We start from the raw sequence: 22,060 nt of genomic DNA on the forward strand, positions 1-22,060 counted from the left end.
TTTAATTTGTCTTCTTGAAACAGCCAAGTTCCGCTTGACTGTAACATTGAGGAGAATGTTAAAAGTGTGTTGAGTGTCTGTATATGTAAGCATAGTCTTGACATAAGCAAATACGCCGCTTTGGGTGTAACACCTGTTTATGTTGGAGACGAAGCAAGTTGACAGAAATTCTAAAGAAGTTTTCAATGTAGCCAGAAAGTGGTAATGAAACTTCTTTTTTTTTTTCAGGAAAAAGTGCTTTGCCACTGGACTCGGGTTTTCTGGCAAGAAAAGGAAAAGCCTAATGTGTCTCCGCTTTGCATAGTTTTGTGGTTGGGCCCAGGCCGCAGTAGCACACACTTCAGTCATTGGCTGGTCAACAGAGGCCATTTGAATATCGTGACTAATTCCACCAATTAAACTGTCACAGGCCTATTTTCAATGGACCTTTTTCACAAACTGCTCATCCATAATGCTCGCCTCTGTTACCCTGGGCTTTGACTTTAATTCACTCTTTTCACAGAGAAGCAAGATCACAGAGAATGTAAAAGGCATAGTCAGAGGGACTGCTGGGCTCATGCCACAGATGAAGGGACAGCTGTACAATTGGAACATTAAAAAAGTCTGTAGAAACGTTTGACGACGCTGCTCATGCTCATAAATCAAAATATGTTAGATTAGGTACAAACAACCTGACAAACATTAAATGGCAACTGCTGAATAACATTAGAACACATTGATCAAATGTAGTATCTTTTTCACACCTAGTGTATACATTTTATGTACACAGTACTTGGGCCTGACTTGGTTTCTTGTTTTAATCACCTTCACAGTAATCATTTGTAAAAGTAAAATACTCAGATCTTGGCAATTGCAATTATCAGTTACATTTCATTCTAGTAATAGAGAGGTTTCTGCAGCAAAAGAAAATAGAATAGAGGAGAAAAATGTAGTTTAAACTTCCATTTTACAGCACCAAGTCACTGCTAGCAGCACATAATTATAAGAACATAGAGCACAAGCAAGACCTCAAAATACATATCAGCGTATTTGAAACATCAGGCAGTCAGAGTCAACAGAAGAGAAGCAAAGTACAGTGCAGTACAGTACAGTGTATAAATAATAAATACAGTACAATACAGTGGTGAGCGGTGACCTTTTACAGTGGTCATGCTGAAGTAGTGCATGTGAGTAGGTGCAATTTGGGGGTATTTAATTATTTTGGAAAAAAAACACATTTTTTTTTTAAAACTACTATATCATTTTGAGTTTGATAGATGCTCTCACACTCATATTTGCCCCATTCTAACAATAATGTGTTGGAATTCACAGTGAAAACGGAAATATTCAGGACTGACGCAGGTTGATGCACACGTAGGTAGCTCCGTGGTCAATGAAATGGCACAATCACGTGCCCATAAAGTTATCAATACTAATGAATACAGAGACATGTTTGATAAGGGCAGTTACAGGACAAACATACTCAATAACAAATCAATTTCCTACCTTATGAATTCCATCCTACGGCCCTTCTTGGTAAACTTTTGTCATAGAAGCGTTCATCTCATTTGATCTTCAGAAGCATCCTCCATTCAATAGACATCATGGCAAGAATCATGGCAATCTCTGCTATCCCACGGCATTACGCTGATAGGTTTTGATCCGTTTTAGTCAAGAGAATGTTCTTTCCATTGAAGCAGTGGTGGGTGGCAGCGTGAGGAACAGTTCACACGATTGTCAAGTTGCAGCATGGCATCGCACAAGCCATTTGAGCGAATGAAACCGGGAAGATTGTCAGACGTTTTGCTTTTTAGATCAGGAGACACATACAAAACTTTCAGCTCACTGCGCAAAAGCACTGAATCAAAAAAGTCTCTACGTTCATGCAAGCTCAAAGCAGTCTGAATGTTGTTTAAATTATTGTAACCTTTCATAGTCAATATTGTGTGTAACGTGGTGGGCACAAAAGGAGACAGGGCAAACGGAACCTGTGGACAGCCAGCTAGCCATTTATGTTTTTGGTACATGCTGGCTTGAAAGTGACGGATGTTATCGTGATGACGACTTCAGGAGTAGGCCGACCACTTGAAATTATATTGTTCTCTTCCTCAAGAGTTCGCTGGGAAAACGGCACTGAAGGAATTAATTTTACTCATTGGCGAATAATTCTAATCAGCCAATTATGCGCATGCGCGTTGGCAGGTAAACTGCTTCTCTGACATCCTTTTTCGCCGTTCAAAATACGCACGTACAGTAAACAGCCTCTCAGACCTCACGATACGACTCAGTATCTCATTGCGCACACGCAAAATAAGCTGTTGGCTTTCCAGCTTTTCGCAAGAAAACCAGGGCAAATTAGACGGGAAATTTAAGACCAAAACATTAGAACTAAGTTACAGTGTTGTATGATAGAGGACACTGAAAAATATTTTCAATGATTTTATTGAAGGGCTTGGGCATACACTGCATTTATAACTCATTATCACCACTCGTCACTTGTACAATACATGCAGATGTCAAACTACACGAATATATTGTACATGTATGTCTGTATTCTCTCTGTATACTGTATGAATGTGATGAGCTGCAAGAATAGCCAACAGCATTGTATGCAGCAAAAAAATACAAACATATGACATGTACATCCGTTTTTTGAGCCGCTTAGCCTCACATGGTCCACACCTCCTGCTCAACTATCTTCGGGCATGAGGCGGGGTACACCCTGAACTGGTTGCCAACCAATTGCAGGGAACATAGAGACAAACTACTATTTATACTCACATTCACACCTACGGGCAAGTTAGGGTCTTCTGTTAACCTACCACGCATGTTTTTGTTCTGAATGGAAAAAGTACCCTTTTTCTGCAGCCCATATCTTTTTTCATCCATAAATATTTATAGGAGTTTATGTTTTTTTTTTTGATCATTTCAAATAATATCAATCAGTTTGGAGCAATTAGTCAATAACTAATTGCCTTCGGAATGCCCTGTTTTTTTTTTGCCAAAATCAGCACATCCCCATTGTCTTGGTGTGACATCAGTACCAAATTAGAGACCAAAATCACTGCATAGCTGCAGTGAAAAAAAGAATGTACAATTCTATGAAGTTGCAGCATGAACTGATATTTTAGCCACTGTAGCTGTTGAATTCAATCTCCCCACGTCCAAAATAAGAACATTCCAGTAAATGAGTTAGGGTTATAGCAGCTGGTTTGAGTTTATAAAAAATATATTATATTATCATATCGATAATATATATATATGATATATTATAATAGCGTATACCTTTGGACTCTCACATGAACACAACAGCTATAGCCCCCCCCCAATTACCTGTATGTCAAATTGCTGTCTTAGTATGCTTATAAAAAGCACATTTTTAATTCAGTCTTAAATATGTATACTAGTACTTTGTTTTAATTGTTTGAATAATTTTGCCTTGGATTGTCATTTTTGGCTTGAGCACCTGCCCACCAAATTGTCTGTGCATGTGGCTGCGCAGATATAAAAACATGAACAAAAAAACAAAAATAAGCAACAAGCCTTGAACAACGTTGTGATGCTGTTCCATCGTTATTGCCTTTACTGTATTAATCTTTTTCTGTGTTGCTGTCTTTCTTCTTTGTCATGCACAGCATTGTTTCTGAGGTGATTTTGCTGCATACAAGTTTACTATATATGCTACAAATACAATTACACTGTGTCACAGATTTTTCTGATCGTATTCAAATGAAGAGACTGGAGAAACAAATACAGTACTCTAAACCTATACTAAAGCAACAAAAAATGTAGCTGAAGAATCAGACTTTGACCTTTAAATTCAAATGATATTGATTAAATTTTGTTTCGTCAGTAGGCTACATAGAGTGTAGTCAAACAGTATCAACTGCTCGGTGATGTTGCTGACTTAAACTTTTAACCCACATAAGAAAGTATAGATAATTGAGATAGTTTCCTATTGCATATACACACATAATTTTGAGGCAGAAGTGCAGCCAAGAGTGGCTTATTGTTGTAGGGAGGTTGTCAAGTCCAACTTTATTTGTATAATAAAGGTTATGCTTCACAAAATCTGAAACATTTTAGCTCTGCATGGAAGCTACTAACCATAAAATGCATTCGGAATGTAATGGGCCAATTCATCCCATGGTGCGCTTGATAAAAACTGAAGGTCTGCTGTTTTCAAGAACCATACGTATATATACATTTTAACATATTAACCAATTTTCAAATGTGAGCCTCTCTACACATGACAAGTGCACGTATTGCAAACACGCAACAAAAACAATTGCTCTACTATCAATTTGTGTCCGGCTACACTGCAAGTTGGAGGTCACTTGCTAATTGGCGATCATTCTGTTTGACCTTACAATCCCACAGTCTGCAGCTCGGTTAAACTTGATCTTGACCACACTTGCAATTGTAGATATTGAACATGGTAAACATTTACAATTGTGGGCCTCATCTTTTCTTAGAAGATCAGGGAGAAGCAATCATTTTAAAACACCCCACACCACAGGAGAATCATCCAGGATTATTGCCAAGGTGCACTTGAATAAGAAATCAACAACCCTTCCCACACTAGCTCAAGGGGTGCAGCACTGTTTGCACGCTGCGTCACTGACATCTCTCCTTGCCTGCCTGCACATGTGATCTGATACAAAATTAATCTGTTCATTCCAGGATTATCCTACAGACCCACCCGTAAATCTGCAACCTAGAGAGACTATCCATCCATCCATCCATCCATCCATCCATCCATCTTCTCAACCACTTATCCTCAAAAGGGTCACGGGCGTGTTGGAGCCAATGCCATGCTGGAGCCTATTTTCTATCTTCAAGCAAAAATGAGAAAACAAGTTACAGTAATAATATACTGTACCTTCAAAATTCCTCTACTTTAACACAGTGAGCAGCAAAACACAAACACAGCATACAACATTACAAAGGCATTTAGCATATGGGTCATTCCACGGACGTAGTCAAATGTTACAACCAATTATTGACGGCAAAATACATTAAAAGGCATCAAATATTAACACAGCAGTATCGTCAGTAATCAGGTATCAACATGTAGATATAAAATATTTTTTATCAATAACCACGTCCAATTATTTTGTAATAAATCAAACGTATTTTTGTGTTTTTTGATCAGCGCATCAAGGGAAATAGGTACAGTTAGAACAAAATTGGCAAAATCATGCCACCACTTCATAACCATGTCATAAAAATATGACAGCTATATGGAATTGATAATCTTCCAAAATAATCATAGAAGGATAAATCAATTGACCCCTCCGTGGATATTGCGCAATCCGCGTCACTGACCAATCAGAGGCCAGAGATTTGCATAAACCACGGCCCTTTTTGCTCCCGCCATTTTCTCAGACAACATTGCATGGTCCAGTATAGGTTTTGTTAGCGTTTTATTGCGTATTTGGGTTATTTAACAAAAAATATGGTTAAGAAGTGTAGTCACGGACTTTGTAATAGTGACGACAGGTATCCTGAAAGGCTAGTTGGTGGAGTTCGATTCGTACCCTTTCCAAAACCGAAGACCCAGTACGAAAAATGCCTTCGATGGATCAAACTTTGTGGAAGACCGCATCATCAACTAAATCCATCTAATATCAACCGGAACAGATGTTTGCACGAAGGTATGCCTTATATTTGACTTTTTAATACATGTCTCGTATAAATGAATTCGAAGTTCTTCCCTAGCATTACATTGCTACGTGTGAATGATTGACACACTTATTCTTTGTTGAACGATATTTAGCGATGATCGGAGTGCACAAATGTGTCGCTTTCTTGCCGGCTCGTGGCCGAAGCTTAACCAGACTGTGTTTGCGCGAAGATATGCCCTATATTTGATTTTTAATACACGTCTTGTATAAATGAATGAGACGTTGTTCCCTAGCATAACATTGCTACGTGTGAACGATTGACACACTTATTCTTTGTTGAACGATATTTAGCGGTGATCGAACTGCACAAACGTGTCGCTTTCTTGCCGGCTCGCGGCCGAAGCTTAACCAGACTGTGTTTGCGCGAAGATATGCCCTATATTTGATTTTTAATACACGTCTCGTATAAATGAATGAGACGTTCTTCGCTAGCATAACATTGCTACGTGTGAATGATTGACACACTTATTCTTTGTTGAGCGATATTTAGCGATGATCGGACTGCACAAATGTGTCGCTTTCTTGCCGGCTTGCGGCCGAAGCTTAACCAGACTGTGTTTGCACGAAGATATGCCCTATATTTGATTTTCAATACACGTCTCGTATAAATGGATGAATGAGACGTTCTTCGCTTGCATAACATTGCTACGTGTGAATGATTGAATGAAATCAGAAGCATGGAGTCTGTCTCAGTTCAGAATGTATTGTATTGTATTTGCCATTTTTACTAATTGTTTGTCTTACGTCAGCGCACGTGGCATGACATCACTTCAGGAGGCGTGGTTAAGTGCCCTGTACGGAGGGGTCAATTGCTACAAAAGGAGTATGAGACAATATTCACTTACATTTTTAAGTGTCAGTCATATTTTCAGATTTTTTTTTACTTGATACTTTGCAGTGCATTAACGAGCTGGCCGTTAATTGGTTTGTTAACGTACTCAAATCCAATCACTCACATTTGACGAGCTCGTTCGTGCCCGCGCGCCATCGCTCTCGCAAATATGCAAAGTCAAGCACGAAAAATCAAGTGCGTAAATTTTGGTACGAGTAGAAAAAATAGATACTGAAAGACGTTGCTTATTTTGTGTAGTCTTGACATTAATTAACATGTTTATTTCAGAAATGTTAAAAAAACAAGGCTGCTCCTTAAGGCTCCGTCAAACCATGACGTTCTGGTCAACGTCCTCTGGTCAACGTCCTCTGAAAATTTCAATCGTTCTATTTTTCAGCGTTCTCAAACGCGGATGACACATGTGGCGTGTGATTAACGTGTGTCTAACGCATGACTTAACGTGTGTCTAACGCATGAAAAGCGTGTCTAACGCACGAAAAGCGTGTAACAGCGACCAAATAAGATACCCCTAAAAACCATTAGCGTGTGCAAACGCGTCATTGGGGCGCGACGAGCGATTTGTCAACGTAAGACGAGCGTGTTGAGCGTGTGACCAATGGGTGAATAACAACAGAAAAGCGTTTTGCTGGCGTGGAATTTTTACAGTGGAACCGGCACTAAAACGTTGGAAAGTTCATAGTCACTTCAGCTGTTGTCGTGAGTTAGAACAGTGAGCATCATGCCCCCGAGAAGAAAAAAAGTTAGGGAGCGGACTTCAGCAACTAGCGCTGCTAGTAAGAAAGCTAAGCCTCTTTCATCATGAGCAATGTGTTTGGAGGAAAAACAACAGCAGGAGGAAGAGCACGTCCGCGAAGTCACGCACCATGTGACACCCCCTGGGGACCCTAAACACCTTGCAAACCCCAGTGAGGACGGTCTGACAAAGAGACAAAAGAAGCAGAGAAAGGATTGCAGGATTCTGGACCCGGCTGTTGAGGATAGTCTGGTGGAGTTTTTCCGTGAAAACGAACTGCTGCTTTCTGGATCTTCCTTAGTAGGTGTTCTCTACTGTAGTTTAATATTAAATGGACCTTGGTTTTACAAAGCATCGGTTTATATCCCTTATATGCATGGGAGTTTGGGAAACGCTCGAATGACGCTCAATGGAGACCAAACGACGTTCGTTTCACTTTGGTTACACGCTGTGTGCGTTAGGGGATTGTTCAGTGGGCGTTGACAGGTTGCCAGTGAGTCGTTCACTGCAAAGCAAACGATTAAGTAACAACCAAGTAAAGCTACAGTTACGACTGACTAACGATAGGCAAATGCGTGCAACGCTCGGCGAACCTTAGTAAAACGTTCCACGGATGTTCTTGAACGTTCTGCAGCGTTTAAAATTAAAAGTTGATGGACGCTGGTCTCGGTGAGAACTTTTGTGCATGCTCAAAACGTTTTTTCCGGAACGGCGGTCTCCGCTGATTCCCAGCGATCGTTGACGTTCACTGGCGTGGAAATAACGCTACTCTGGAGCTATCCCGGTGACCATGGGCGACTACCAACGTTTCCTCAAACGTTATCGGACGCTGGCCAGAACGTCATGGTGTGATGGGGCCATTAACAATCTGTTTTCACCCGGTAACAGGAAATGCAAGTTAACCGTACTGAGCATGTTTAGAAGTGATACCAAAAGAGCATGTTCAGAGCTTCTTCATGTACTGTGAGTGCATTTACATCGAAAGTCATCAAAATCATGAACCATGTAAAAGGAAATTCAGTTACACCAGGGGTGCTCAATACGTCGATCGCGAGGGAGTTTTGGTTGATCGTGTGACGGAGTGCCCAAAAAAAAGATGATGTTAGACTATCATCCACCTCGTTGCTTGATTCAGGTGTAGCCAACAGGTCGAGCGCACACAGATAAAGGCGCGTTCAAGCAAGCCGGCCTCCTTTTTACGGCAGTCGTGGTGTTGCGCGTGTGAAAAATTCCAAAAGTTTTCATACAATGTCGATGTTCATATCTAGAGTCAGTGTTACAAGCGACCACTGGTCATATAATGGTCATATTAAATAAACTGTGTTTGTTTTTATCCCATGCACCCCTAAATCTAACTGCTACACTACAACAAAATTTTACTAACATATTTTCAACAAAATGATTACATTTTTTAAATTTTTCTTGCATGTCACAAATTGTGTACCACCTCAGTGGAATGACCCATATCCTCAAAAGAACAGCTATTGGAGCTTAGGTCGGTCCCTTCTTAGTAGCACAGAAGTGTTCCCATGTCTGAAATGATTATAAGAGGAATGTTGTAAGTAGGGATTGCCTGTGTACTGTAAAACACATTATATATATATATGTATATCCACCCATCTAGCAACTTTCTGAGCCACTTATCCTCACAAAGGTTGGGGGAGTGCTGGAGCCTATCCCAGCTGTCAAAAGGGCAGGAGGTGGGGTACACCCTGAACTGGTTGCCAGCCAATCGCAGGGCACACTGAGACAACCAGACACACTCATAATCACACCTAGGGGCAATTTAGAGTGTCCAATTAATGTACCATGTTTTTGGGATGTGGGAGGAGATCGGAGTGCCCGGAGAAAACCCAGGTAGGCATGGGGAGAACATGCAAACTCCACATAGGCGGGACCGGGATCAAACCCTGGACCTCAGAAGTGTGAGGCCTTTACTGTAAAGCTGATCCACCATGCCACCTGCAATATGCAGCAGCAGAGACACATATGCTCCACCTGGATATAGCAGAGGAACACATGTAGGGTGAACACTGTATGGTGAACCTCCCATTAAGGGACTAGACTTTGTATTAAAAAAAAAAATAGAACTTCACAGTCAACGCAGAAAACGATCAGCACAAGTTAAAAGTGACGTGAACATGATCAACATTTTGCAGTATTTTTTTCCAATGTCATACTGTAAAGCTGATCCACCATGCCACCTGCAATATGCAGCAGCAGAGACACATATGCTCCACCTGGATATAGCAGAGGAACACATGTAGGGTGAACACTGTATGGTGAACCTCCCATTAAGGGACTAGACTTTGTATTAAAAAAAAAAATAGAACTTCACAGTCAACGCAGAAAACAATCAGCACAAGTTAAAAGTGACGTGAACATGATCAACATTTTGCAGTATTTTTTTCCAATGTCAAAGGAGAAAAAAACAGCTAAATGGCAGAAGTGTCGAGTGACAAGACTGAAGGCCCAACCTGTGCAGTGTGGCTTCCTACCTGTGCTGCATCATTACACCAATTAATTCTGCAATTGTTAAACGTATTCAAACATTTCAATGCAAATTAGCATTGAGTTGCTGCCAGCGCAGATGAGTAATGAGTGGTTGTTCATTTGATAACCTTGATAAACCGGTTCTGGTGTTTGCTCCCAACGGCTCTGCAATTAAACTGCTTGATTATCCAAAACAATCACGTTACCAGCCCATAAAATTAATGACGCTCGATTGCTGTGAGAAAGTTCAGATAATGACTCATGTGAACATAGCATTTGTATCAGTCAACCACAATGACTCAGCTTTTGCTTTCAGGCAGGTCCACCCAAACTGCTGCAACGGTTGTCCTGAGACACGAAAGTGTCAGCGGCCCAATGGAGATGTTGACGGGGACTGACCGTGGGGCATCAGCAGAATGGACTCGGGTCTCCTGAAGCTCAAAGGGAGTGCTTGAATTCACCTTTTGTCCACCCTTAAAGAGACGCTGGGGAGGCAGCGCCAATCTAGCCCAGCGATCTCAAAGCGAGGGAGAGCCACACTTGGATTGAAGTAATGCGGTGCTCCTTGTTGAACAAATTCACCATTGTGGTTAGTTAGCCTGATACTATCCACATACCTGCTTGGGGGGAATGCATATGAAAAGGCGGCCCGCAGTCTGTGCCAGGACGACCGATGGAGTCGTTAGGAAAAAGGAGGGGCTGTTCTTAATGGGTCACAAATTCGCATTGAGAGGAGCCACATCTGCATTTTATCAGCAGGGCCCAGATAATGTTACAGGGGACGATTGTCTGCAGATTGGCTATTGGGCCTTTTAAAGTGGTAAATTGTTGAGCAAAAGCAGAACTGCATGCAGGATGATGCTACGAGCCGCCTGCCACTCGTGAAAGCTCTCAGTGTAACACTACAGGATTATTAAAAAAAAAAATGACATTCAAGGATATTTCTATTTCTAAACTCGCCAATCAGTCATGAGTGGTGTATCAGTACATTTGCCTGACTTTGGTGCAAGCATTGTGGGTTCTGTTCCCACTGAGTTAGTTTTAATAGTTGCGTGTCCCTGTATGTCCCCTGTGACTGACTGGTGACCAGTTCAGAGTGTCGTCTGCCTTTTGCTCAAAGTACGCTGGGATCGTCTGCTAAAGCCATAAATACAAAATGATCAAATTGTCCTCAAAACCTCCAATTTGCAATTTTTACAAAGACTTGTTGTTTCTTGCATTTGTACAAATTCTGTATCCTATGAGAAATCCCTGGAGATGTATTTGCGAAAACTAAAAAGCATGTTTTGTGGAGATCCTGTTTATCCTATCCAAAATCTTGCAGGTGGCAGTTTTGGGATTTTGGCCATCAAAATGAAAAACAGCAAATGTAGCTTAGCTTACCTTCTTGAGTTATGCGATGATGTATTCTTACGTCGTCCAAAAAACTACGTTTATTCATCCATTTGTAACCTCAAACATCACATGTCAGGAACCGAACACCCTGCGAGCCCCTGATACCTCGTCTGTACATATGTAAAATGTAAATAAAGGTTGCAGAAACTCTAGCATGGTGCTGTGGTCCACCATTATCATTTTGACACTTGACACAGATGAGCACGATCTCCATTTTAAAACGTGTATGTTTTTTCAGTGTTCACTGGGAAAGATAATGTGGTTGTCAAATAAAACAACAACAACACTTAGAGACACATTTTCAAATGTTTGCCTTTTTCTCTAACTGCCGTCATGTGAAGAAGTAGAGAAAAATCTTTTACTGGACTTAAAAACAGTCGTGTAATTATCTCCGTAGAGAAATCTCCCTTTTTTTTATTTACATGAAAACATCAAAAGTACCATTGCTAATTTAGCAGAAAGCCGTTATCTGAGCAGGCTGGGCCTCTTCCCATGCTTGACCCACAACATCCTCTGACACATCTTCTCCACAGGGAGCTGTGGACGTGGGGGCCAGCGTGGTCTGACAGCGAAACAAGTCCCGAGGGGCATGAGAGTCCCCGCCGAGACCCCTTGTCTCTGCCCTCTACTTCATTACCATCTCCCCCTCCTCAGTCTTCCCTTTCATCTGCGGTCTGTTGCTGGCTCCACGCCGCTCACATCCGGGAATATGGGGGAAGCAGTTGGGAGTCTACAAAAGGATATGGGAATAGGCAGAATAAACATTAGAACAAGAAGGGTTGGCTCATATCAGTTTGAAAGCCTCTTTATTACTGAAACGGTTGACGCGAATAGAAAACACGGAAGATGTGGGGTGAAATACTCATGCGAATTAGGTGGTTGTATCATTATACTGTCAAGGAAGTGAGTCAACATAATATAATGAGCGGAGCGTCTACAGAGACTGCGTACAATTCCAACGTCAGCCATACTTGAAGGCGACATGGCTGAAGTCTTGTTAGTGTTCAACCCACGCAAGACTAATCTTGTTTAGCAAGCAGCAAAGGATTCAGGGTGTTTGTTTTTTTCTTCCTATGGATTATTTCACATGTAGTCCAAAACAAGTTGCTTTTGTGAACAGTTTCTACAAGTGGATGAGAGTACTTTAAATGTTAAGCATACGCAGATATGAAAAAAAGTAATGGTACGTAGGTAAAAGTATTGACATTCCAAAGCCACTCCCTTACTTCAAGGGGAAATCCACTTCAGATGTGACATGTTACGTACCACAACAAAGGCTCGATTACATGGGACACCATTTATGCCCATCGCTGATTTCTCAGATTTATCCTCATCTGATGAAGAAATAGCAGTATTGGTTGATCGGGAAGACGGAGGAATACTTCGCCGCGTCACCGTTTTCACGGAGCTGCAAAGGGAGTGTCAGATCTATGACATTGCTGCTCTTAGCTTGCTTACTTCTGTTTTTTCACTCTTGTGTTTTTTTTTACACCGCAACGTCGCAAATTTTAAAAGTAACAGGATCATTTTTACAATACAAGCAGTAGAAAGTACAGATATTTGTGTTTTAAAAGTAAGGCGTTAAAGTAAAAAGTCACCAGTATAATCAATACTCACGTAAAGTACAGTTAACCTGAAAAAAATCTTCTTAAGTACAGTGAGTAAGTATAAACACTTTGTAACTTCCCACCTCTTAGCAGACACCTGATTTTGTCTTAAATCATTCACTAATAAAGTTGCATTTTATTGTTTTGATCTTTCATTACAAACGGTGAAGTATCACTTGATAGTTGTTTGACATTTAACAATTTTAAAAAAAGATCTATGAATGGTAACACTTGATTCTGTGACAGATACTTTTCTGGGTTAGGTTTTAACTATAGTGAAAATATTTTCGAAATTAAAACAAATTGCAGAATTTCAGCCTACTGGAATGATTTATGTTTTCCCTCAGAGATTCCACTGCATTTTGCTGAAGGGATATTTGTCATTTTAGATTTAAAATGAAATGTAGGTCTTTCATAACCAATGAAAGGGGCATCAAATAAACATCAAGTCAATCCAGTCAATTCACGGATGGTAAAATGATTCCATCAGTCTAAAATGGTGCTTTTCATTTTATCTTAATTATGTGGTCATTGTCACCAATTTAGAGTCTAACGGTGTTCATAAAAAGAGACAGGAATAAACAAATTAGAGTAGATGGACATGATAAGGCACATACACTCACTTATGCACGTTTCTCTCGGAAGTGAAACGTATGAAAAGTTTCATTTTACTGTTACGACATGATTTTGTCCTGAAGAAAATCAAATTCTTGTCTTGTAAATAACCCCCGTGATGCATTTCCCGACATTTCCATTTCCTGTATGTATGTCGCGTGTGAAGAATGCAGCAAGCCCGAGATATGAAAATAATTCGCCCATTTCATTTAATGAGTATTTGCTAACTGAGGAAGGATGAGTTATTGGTTTAGCGTCAATTGGGGGGAGCTTTGAAGCATATTTTCCCCCGATGCTTTCCTTTGATTTGTCAGACATGGATACATACCATTGTTTATGTGCATTGCAAACACACACACACACACACACACACAACACACACACACACACACACACAGACACACACACACACACACACACTCGTCACGATGGGGCTTATCGCCAGACTCTCATGCGCCCCCAGACCCCACTAATCAAGACAAACTCCAGCCATGCCCCTCATTCCTCCTCTCAGTGCTGCCCCCCTCCACCCCGCTCCCCACCCCACCCCAACTCGCTCTTCCATCTTCCCTCCCGTCGTCTTGGCCTTCTGTGACCGCTGGGCCGCACCGGGACCCTCTGTAATTGGTTTAGACATAATTTACTGCCCACTTGGTAATGTGGCATTTCAGCATCTGATAAAAATCATATCAAGTCACAGCGCTGGCCACTCCAACTTGAAAGGAGCTCATTGTAATCATTTAGATACGCCAGGAGGTTCCAGTCTGATCTCTCTCTTTTGGTCGTTTCCTCCTCCACTTCTCTTTCTGTCTCATGACGCCTTCACAAGGACACTTCCACTATGACGTTGTTTTATTTTGCCTCCTACCACACTCAAACTTGTTTTCAAAGGTCATGCTAAAGCCCACTGCTCATGTACAATTGTGTACTTAAACAAGTGGGCGGGGGGAACACAGCAGAAAATGCTATTTGTTTATAGGTGATTTCTGGAATAAATTATTGGCATTCATTTGAAATAATTAAGTATGCAATCATACTTTATCAGAATGCCTTTTTTTTTGCTGTGGAGATTCATGTGCAGATTGCTGCAGCTTTTTGTTGTTTTCTTTCATTTGAGCCACAAAAGAAGAGCAGACACTGCATGCCAGTTATCAATGAAATGTTTTGTTATTACATGTAGGTATAGAATACATCACACAAATTACACAACTTAATGCATAAAATATTGATAGAAATGATTATGGTTCAGTATAACTAATAAACCTTTTGTTATTGTCTACATATTCATGTGGTGCAAATGAATGTCCAGTGCTTTGTTGTATTTTTTAATTATTTTCTTTTAGGTCAGTTGGAGATGAACGTACTCTTGCACCAACCAGTAAGAGCAGAAATGTAGTTTTGATGCATTTAATCATCAAATAACCTGAACCTTGCAGATTCCTATTGTGTTTATTTTCAGCAGTACATATCATTCTCTGCAAGTATTTCCTGTTTTTGTAAAACAGATCAATTCCATACAGAGAAGGAGAATATTCTGTGGCCACACAGTCCTCTGTTCCTTGAAATAAATCCTCCTCATAGTTTTGTACGTTTGGAAAAAAAAATATTAAAGATGCAAATGTCAACCCACCTACAGAGTTAAAAGGGCAGAAAGAATCTCACTCGGTTGGCGGTGGTACTTGAGATGGAAATTTAGTGCTCCTATTTCCGGGGTCTGCAGTAGATATAAGTGCACAATTAGAACCTCGCCTTGTGTTTTATGAGTGCCACTAAATCTGGCTTTTATCAGCTTTTCTAGACTGTGCGATGGATGTGTAACGTCCAATTCCTCTCTCTCTCTCTCTCTCTCTCTCTCTCTCTCTTCCTCTCTCGCTCGCTCCCTCTCTTCAGGATCATCTGCCGCACGCTTGGCCACACAATCTCAACACTAAACAGAGGCCTCGTGTGTGCAGCATTCCAGATAAGTAGACAGGTGATCAGCATGTGATCAAAGAGCCGGCAGTACTTCCAAGGAGATTCTTTCTCTTTAAAAACAACACAACTGATTGTGCTAATTGCCGACTGCAAGCTCTCACTAAACAAGATAAGACCAAATTTCAACATCAAATATCTTTGAGGGAGTTCAAGCTTTCTGATTTTTTTCCAGCATCAAGAAAACTCCACTGAATTCATCACCAAAAAAAAAAAAAATACATTCAATATTTTCCATACTTAATATCTAGATACAGAGTAACGTGAGTTTACTACTGAGTGGAATCATTACTTCTTTTCAGAAGAATAGATTTCAGTCAATTAGTTTTTTTAAGAAAATGTACGTTACAGTGTTACTTGTAGTGTTTTTTACTTTAAAAAGTGATATCATTGCTGTCCAAGCAAAAAAGATAAATAAATAAAATGTGTTTTGTTGCTGTTTTACAGAATGTACAGATGAAGTGAGTTGGCGCAAGGTGCATCAATGTTATTTACAGTATTTTGACAGATACAGAAGAACCTTGATAAAACGGACTCCAATATAAAGGATATCAGATAAAACGGATCATCGGGATTGAATAATGTACCCAAATATTGTTTTCATTTGTCACTTAAAATGACGTTGAACAAGTCTGTTCATCTCAGAATGGGTTGCGGCTGTTTTCTTGTGGTGTGCCACAAAGCAGGCAAGGAGTGGGAGTGAACTATTTCTGGGTCAATAATACGCTGTAGTTAATTTTGTACTGTATTTTGTACTGTACAGTAATGTGGGAGCATATGGCCTAAAAAAAAAAAAACTGAAAAAAAAACCTAATCAGTAATGATCCCCACAGATGACCCCCGCCTCTATCAGCCAGTTCTTTCAAGATTCGACTGGAGTTGCTGAGGAGCTTTTGCTCAACTATGAAAAAGCTCAGGATCTATTAGGGGTCAAAGATTTTTGTTTGAGAGGTGCCCTTTCTTTGTATTAACAGTTGTTTTGGAATAATGGCAATTTGAAAAATGGCAATTTGCTTAGTATTTGCCATCCATTCATTTTCTGTACTGCTTATCCTCACTGAGGTCGCAGCTGAGCCGGAGCCAATCACAGCTGGCCTACTGCCCAATCACCGGGCACATTTTGGCAAATGTCAACAACACAAGCACGTTGGAAAAGGCTGAACGTAACTAAAGTCCTGTAGCACGATGAAAACAGAAACATGGAGGCACACAAGACCGTGATCCTCTGAGCAGACGATTCATTTACACACTTGAACAAATGTTTGTGTGTGTTCATCGTTGTGGTTGTTGCTATTCTTTTAAGAATTTTAATTAAGTGGGAATACCACCCAATTCTTTGGCGACAGTAACAATTACAAATAGAGCAGGCCATAGTTTTTTTTAAATTATATCTTCTTACAAAATGTGACTGTACAATTTATGTGACAGAATTTGGGAGCTATACTTTTGTCCATATGGAAATAGTTTAGTAATTAAACTAGACACAGTAGATAACAGAGTAGCAGTAAAAATAATTTCTGAAAGCAACAGTAATGATTCTCATCTATAGTCAAATCTTTGACTGGTAGAGCATATAGCTGTGCATCATTATCTTTATTAAATCTCATCGTAACGAGAAAAAAGAAAGCAAGATTGCCTGCATTGACTCTTTTACTCCCAGCCCCACCCCACCCTCCACCCTTACACTGGTCTCATCTCTGTTCCTGTCCATTAATGTGTATTAAATATTTGAGGCCTTTCCCAGATGGTAGAAAGTCTTGGTTGCGTTTTGGACTTTTAGTTTCTATTCATGTGTGTCTAAACTTTGGACAGTAATAATTGAAGGCCACTGAGCAAAAATGTGTGTGTGTGCGTGTACTGTGTGCAAGCGGAAGCCATCACAATCCTGCAAACGTCACATAACACCTCCATTCGAGGTTATTTGTACTCATTCGGAAAAGCACGTCGGAAAAGTAAGTGCTTGGGAAATTAAAGGCAGATTCAAATCTCCCGAAGAAGAGAGACTTCAAATTAAGTGTGTGGTTTTCTTGATGGTTCCAAACTAAATAAGTTAGAAAACTGTTTCCATCCACTTTGGGGCAGGATGATCTGGGTTCTATTTACACCGTGAGCAATTTAGCCATCTCGCGGCAGCACATCCATGACCGTGTGCACAGCTGTAAGGTATTGCAGAACCTTGAGAGAGGCCAAAACCTGTCGACTTGGAATAACAGCGAATGGATTAACAATGCGTGTGGCTGAATGCGGTCGAACGGCCAACCTCTGACTTGATAGTCCTAACAACTTAATAATATGTACAAAAGGGCAAAAGTGCCGCTCCAATTATGGTGGGAAAAGGAGAAAAATACAATCTGTTCACGGGACGGCTTTGCGACTGGAAGCCATTTCTGAACGCAAACAGCAACTTGAGTGTTTTAAGTTTCGTTGCCTAGTTTAACGCAACCTTAGAAATCAGATCCGGTGTCACCGGCGGACAGGATAATTGCATATTAATCCCATCAAATACGTCTCAAAAGTGTATTAATCATTACTAAATTATTATTCAGCACTCCGCTCACACAGCCGCTGTTAATTTGATGAAACCTTATATAACTCTGCACTGTGGTCCTGAGATCATCGGGCCACTGCACACTTGATAACACTCACAGACCACTTAGGAGGAGTTTTAAGGGCTTGTCAAGAGTCAAGTGCAACCCCGCTTTGACTTTCTTAGCGCCCGACCCTTCTCACCGAGCTGGACTCCATTATCAAGCTACGGAGGATTAACTTCAGACCAATAATACGCAACTACATTTATTTTCCAATCCTAAGCCTATTAGGCCAAGCAGGCCTCGGTCTCACTTTAGCTGAATTTAATTGTATTCCTTATGCCCAAAGAGCTTTGTGCTGCAGGGGGTGCACGAGCGGAGGAGGTCCTCAACCGCAGCCCCGCTTGAAGGAGAAGATCTCACCTTTCAGCAGAAAGTCCTTTGAGACGGCAGAAGACGAGCAACTCTTCAAACTGTAAAGTGAAAGTGACCCCGCCCGGAAACGTGTCACTTTGCATGTCGCCTCTTTGAGGGGCTCAATAATCCGGTTACCCCCAAAATGAAGACGTGACCACATCTACCGCTCACAGCTCCCATGCAGGCCCTGTTGCCTTTGTATACACGAAGCTCTTTCTGCCATTGTTGCCCCAGTGGGGCTCCCCCCCCCGGCATTGTAATACAGAGGCAAAGGCATCCATTCATGCTAAATTTGCAATGTATGCTCGGAAACTACAAGGCACTGCCAGTGCATGTCTGGAGCAATAAATCATTTGTATCAAACCCACAGCTGTCTCTTGACTTTACTTTTGGTGGTCCCATCCAACATCTCTCAAAATGTCTATTTTAACAATGTTAAAATACTAATAATAAAGAATGGTATGTTCACCCTAAAGTGAGTTTCTGTCTGCTTCATCTTTACGTGAGCTAACTCTTCCTTCCTTTTAACAATGTATTAACAATGGTTACCGTTTGTTTCCTCATGTGCGAAATTGCAAAATTGAAAACATGACCAGTTAAGGTTTTATTCTGGTGACATTTAAACTCAGTGATTCGATTGCAGGATTTATCCAAATTTCAATCTTGCAGATGGTGAAAATTGTTGAAGAATACGAACAAATCTGATGACCGGTCTGGGGAAAAAGATTTTGGGATGAAGACAGTCAGTCATACATATATGTCAATGACTCATACGTAATCATATTAATTGATTCGACACTGGCTGCATGAATTTCAGCTGTGTGAATCACAACCAATCACTAATCAATTTCCATCCAGTGCTTCAGCCCTAATGCAACAATAAACAGGAGTTGGGTGTGCATAGAGTTCTACAATTCCACACGACAACGGACCGGGACGAATGAGCATTAACCTGCTACCTTGCTTTTTTCTGTTACTTGACAAGGTCTAGTGTCATTCTTTTGTTCTTTAGCTATCCCCCCAGAAAGATGATTGATTTCTGGGAAGACAAAGAAAGGGGCTGGTTTGTTCCAGCATTAATCAAGAAATACGATTAGCGGAACTGACAGAAAGGATTTTGTCATTCACATGAATTCCTCTGATGATGTTCTCAATCAAAGCTGTACCCGCTGTACCCGTTGCATCTATTCTCCTCCATTCCCCTGTCTCTTGCTCTGCATGCAGCTACATATGTGATGTTTGGCAAGAGGATGAATGTAAACTTCGTTCCCCCTTGTCAGGTGGATGTAGTACCTGTGCTCAGCAGAGACTGCGCACAGAAGAAGAGGGCTCCATCACATCCGTCCTTGATGTGCAAAAAAACAATACAGCAGTGGCGTCTTAATAGACAATCCCAGAAGGACTATGCGGCGTTCCCAAGATGGATCATCAGACCCCCTTGTGGGATTGATGGCCAAACAACACACGTAAACGCATTCTTCATGTTTCACGCATATTGTACACAGCCCGTCGCCATTGGCCTGCATTCACCAACAAATTACAGCTATTAAAAGTAGATTGCAGAGCACAGAGAGAGAAAAGAGAGCACTCACAGACGCATCAAGCTTAACGCGGTGCAATCAGAAAAAAAACAAACATCTGAAGCGGCAAACTCTCATTAAACCATCATAGCCCGGGACCCCCACTTCAGTTTGAAACACTTCTTGATGACTAAACTAACAAATCCCAACATTTTAGTGTTTAGTTTTGGGGGGCAGATTAGTAATCATATCTCTGTCCTGTTATTTTATGTCTGGGCCTGGAGGGGGGTGCATTTGGCTTTAGATGAAGAAGGCATGAGTGGACTTGGTGGACCTTCACTGAAAACATAATTGGCATGGCCCCGTGACACTGTCTGTCAGATTGTGAGCTCGCTCTCTATGTGCATTCAGCGGGCCCCTGCGCTGTTTCATTAAATGAGGAAAGGGGGCCTCTGCGATGTTTGTGCAGCCTCCGTGGCTCCACCACACAGTGAGAACGCGCACCACCACAGCCTGACGCACGTCATTAACAAAGCAACACCAATTTATAATGACTCTGGACACACACCTTCTTTCAATGTGAATTTAAGGTTTTAAACATGTACGCAACCTGAAGCGTTTCAACACTATTGCAAAGTACAGTTAAATTATAATAATTTTACTGTGGTAAAGTCATACATCTCTGACAGATTCAAGCAAGCAAACATAAAGGCGTTCTGTTTTAGCAGGATTATGTACAAAGTACAAGGCAGATTTCCACCAAAGGTCGTGAAGTGGTGGCACTTGTGGGATGAATGCTGTTGATTCCAGTAAGTGAAAATCTGCGTTCTAGCACCCATCTAACAGAAACAATTGAACGCATCAGCCTTCATGAGAGACTCAAACATCCTACGAGACAGAGAGTCTCTTGTATTTACTTCTACATTTTTGAGTGTTGATTATGGCAAGTAAACAAGTTTATCAAAATGGATCCTGGGCGGAATAATATGGCGGTGTCAACTGCTAATGAACAGCAACAGGGTTTGCTAAAATTTAGCATAAGTTTATCTTTTTGTCATCCATAGTCCCCAACCAGTGGCTTAACAGTAACTAAAATTACCAAACAATAAATATTAAAGCACTCAGGAGCAGGTTTTGCCAAGACTGTGGTTGATATCTAATTTGTTTAGTTTTCCATAGAAATCTATTCTAATTTATTTATTATATATAAAAGTAACCAACACTGTAAGTATGTTAACCACTCTGTAATAGTTCAAACAAAAAGTAAAATGACTCACCATTTAGTATATGTCATAGGCGGAGGATTGATGAAGCCCTAAACCACAATAAGTTTCAGTTCTTGTGCTGTGGTCATCATCATGTGTCCTCTTTACCATCCCTAAAAATATATACAGTGAAGAAAATGAGTATTTGAACACCCTACTATATGGCAAATTCTCCCACTTAGAAATCATGGAGGGGTCTGAAATTTTCATCGTAGGTGCATGTCCATTGTGAGAGATGTAATCTAATGAGAAAAATCCAGAAATCACAATGCATGAATTTTTAACGATTTATTTGTGTGATACAGCTGCAAATAAGGATTTGAACACCTGAGAAAACCAATGTTAATATTTGGTACAGTAGCCTTTGTTTGCAATTCCAGAGGTCTAACGTTTCCTGTGGTTGTTCACCAGGTTTGCACACACTGCGGGAAGGATTTTGACCCACTCCTCCACACAACTCTTCTCAAGATCAGACAGTTTTCAGGGCTATTCCTGAGAAACACAGAATTTCAGCTCCCTCCAAAGATTTTCTTTTGGGTTTAGGTCTGGAGACTGGCTTGCCCACGCCAGAACCTTAATATGCTTCTTAAAGAGCCACTCCTTGTTTTTTCTAGCTCTGTGCTTCGGGCCATTCTCACGTTGAAAGACCCAGCCACGACCCATCTTCAATGCTCTGACAGAGGAAAAGAGGTTGTTCCCCAAAATCTCACAAGACATGGGCGTGGTCATCCTCTCCTTAATACGCTGTAGTCGTCCCCATGTGCAGAAAAAGACCACCAAAGCATGATCCTACCACCCCCATGCTTCACAGTAGGGATGGTGTTCTTTGGATGGAACTCATCATTCGTCTTCCTCCAAACATGGTTAGTGGAATTATGACCAAAAAGTTCCATTTTGGTCCCATCTGACCACAAAACTTTCTCCCATGACTCTTCTGTAGCATCAAATGGTCATTGCCAAACTTAAGACAGGCCTTGACATGTGTTGGTTTAAGCAG

At 40.9% G+C, this 22,060-nt stretch overlaps 1 long non-coding RNA gene across 1 annotated transcript; it reads left to right on the forward strand.

Moving 5' to 3' along the window:
- The first annotated feature begins 4,713 nt into the window (after positions 1–4,713).
- Positions 4,714–15,499, forward strand: LOC133507668 (uncharacterized). Its single transcript, XR_009796870.1, has 3 exons — positions 4,714–4,887; positions 10,062–10,295; positions 15,253–15,499. It is a non-coding gene; the product is annotated as an uncharacterized LOC133507668 (long non-coding RNA).
- Positions 15,500–22,060: the final 6,561 nt, after the last annotated feature.

This window comes from Syngnathoides biaculeatus, chromosome 10 (genome assembly GCF_019802595.1).
Source record: "Syngnathoides biaculeatus isolate LvHL_M chromosome 10, ASM1980259v1, whole genome shotgun sequence".
NCBI lineage: Eukaryota > Metazoa > Chordata > Actinopteri > Syngnathiformes > Syngnathidae > Syngnathoides > Syngnathoides biaculeatus.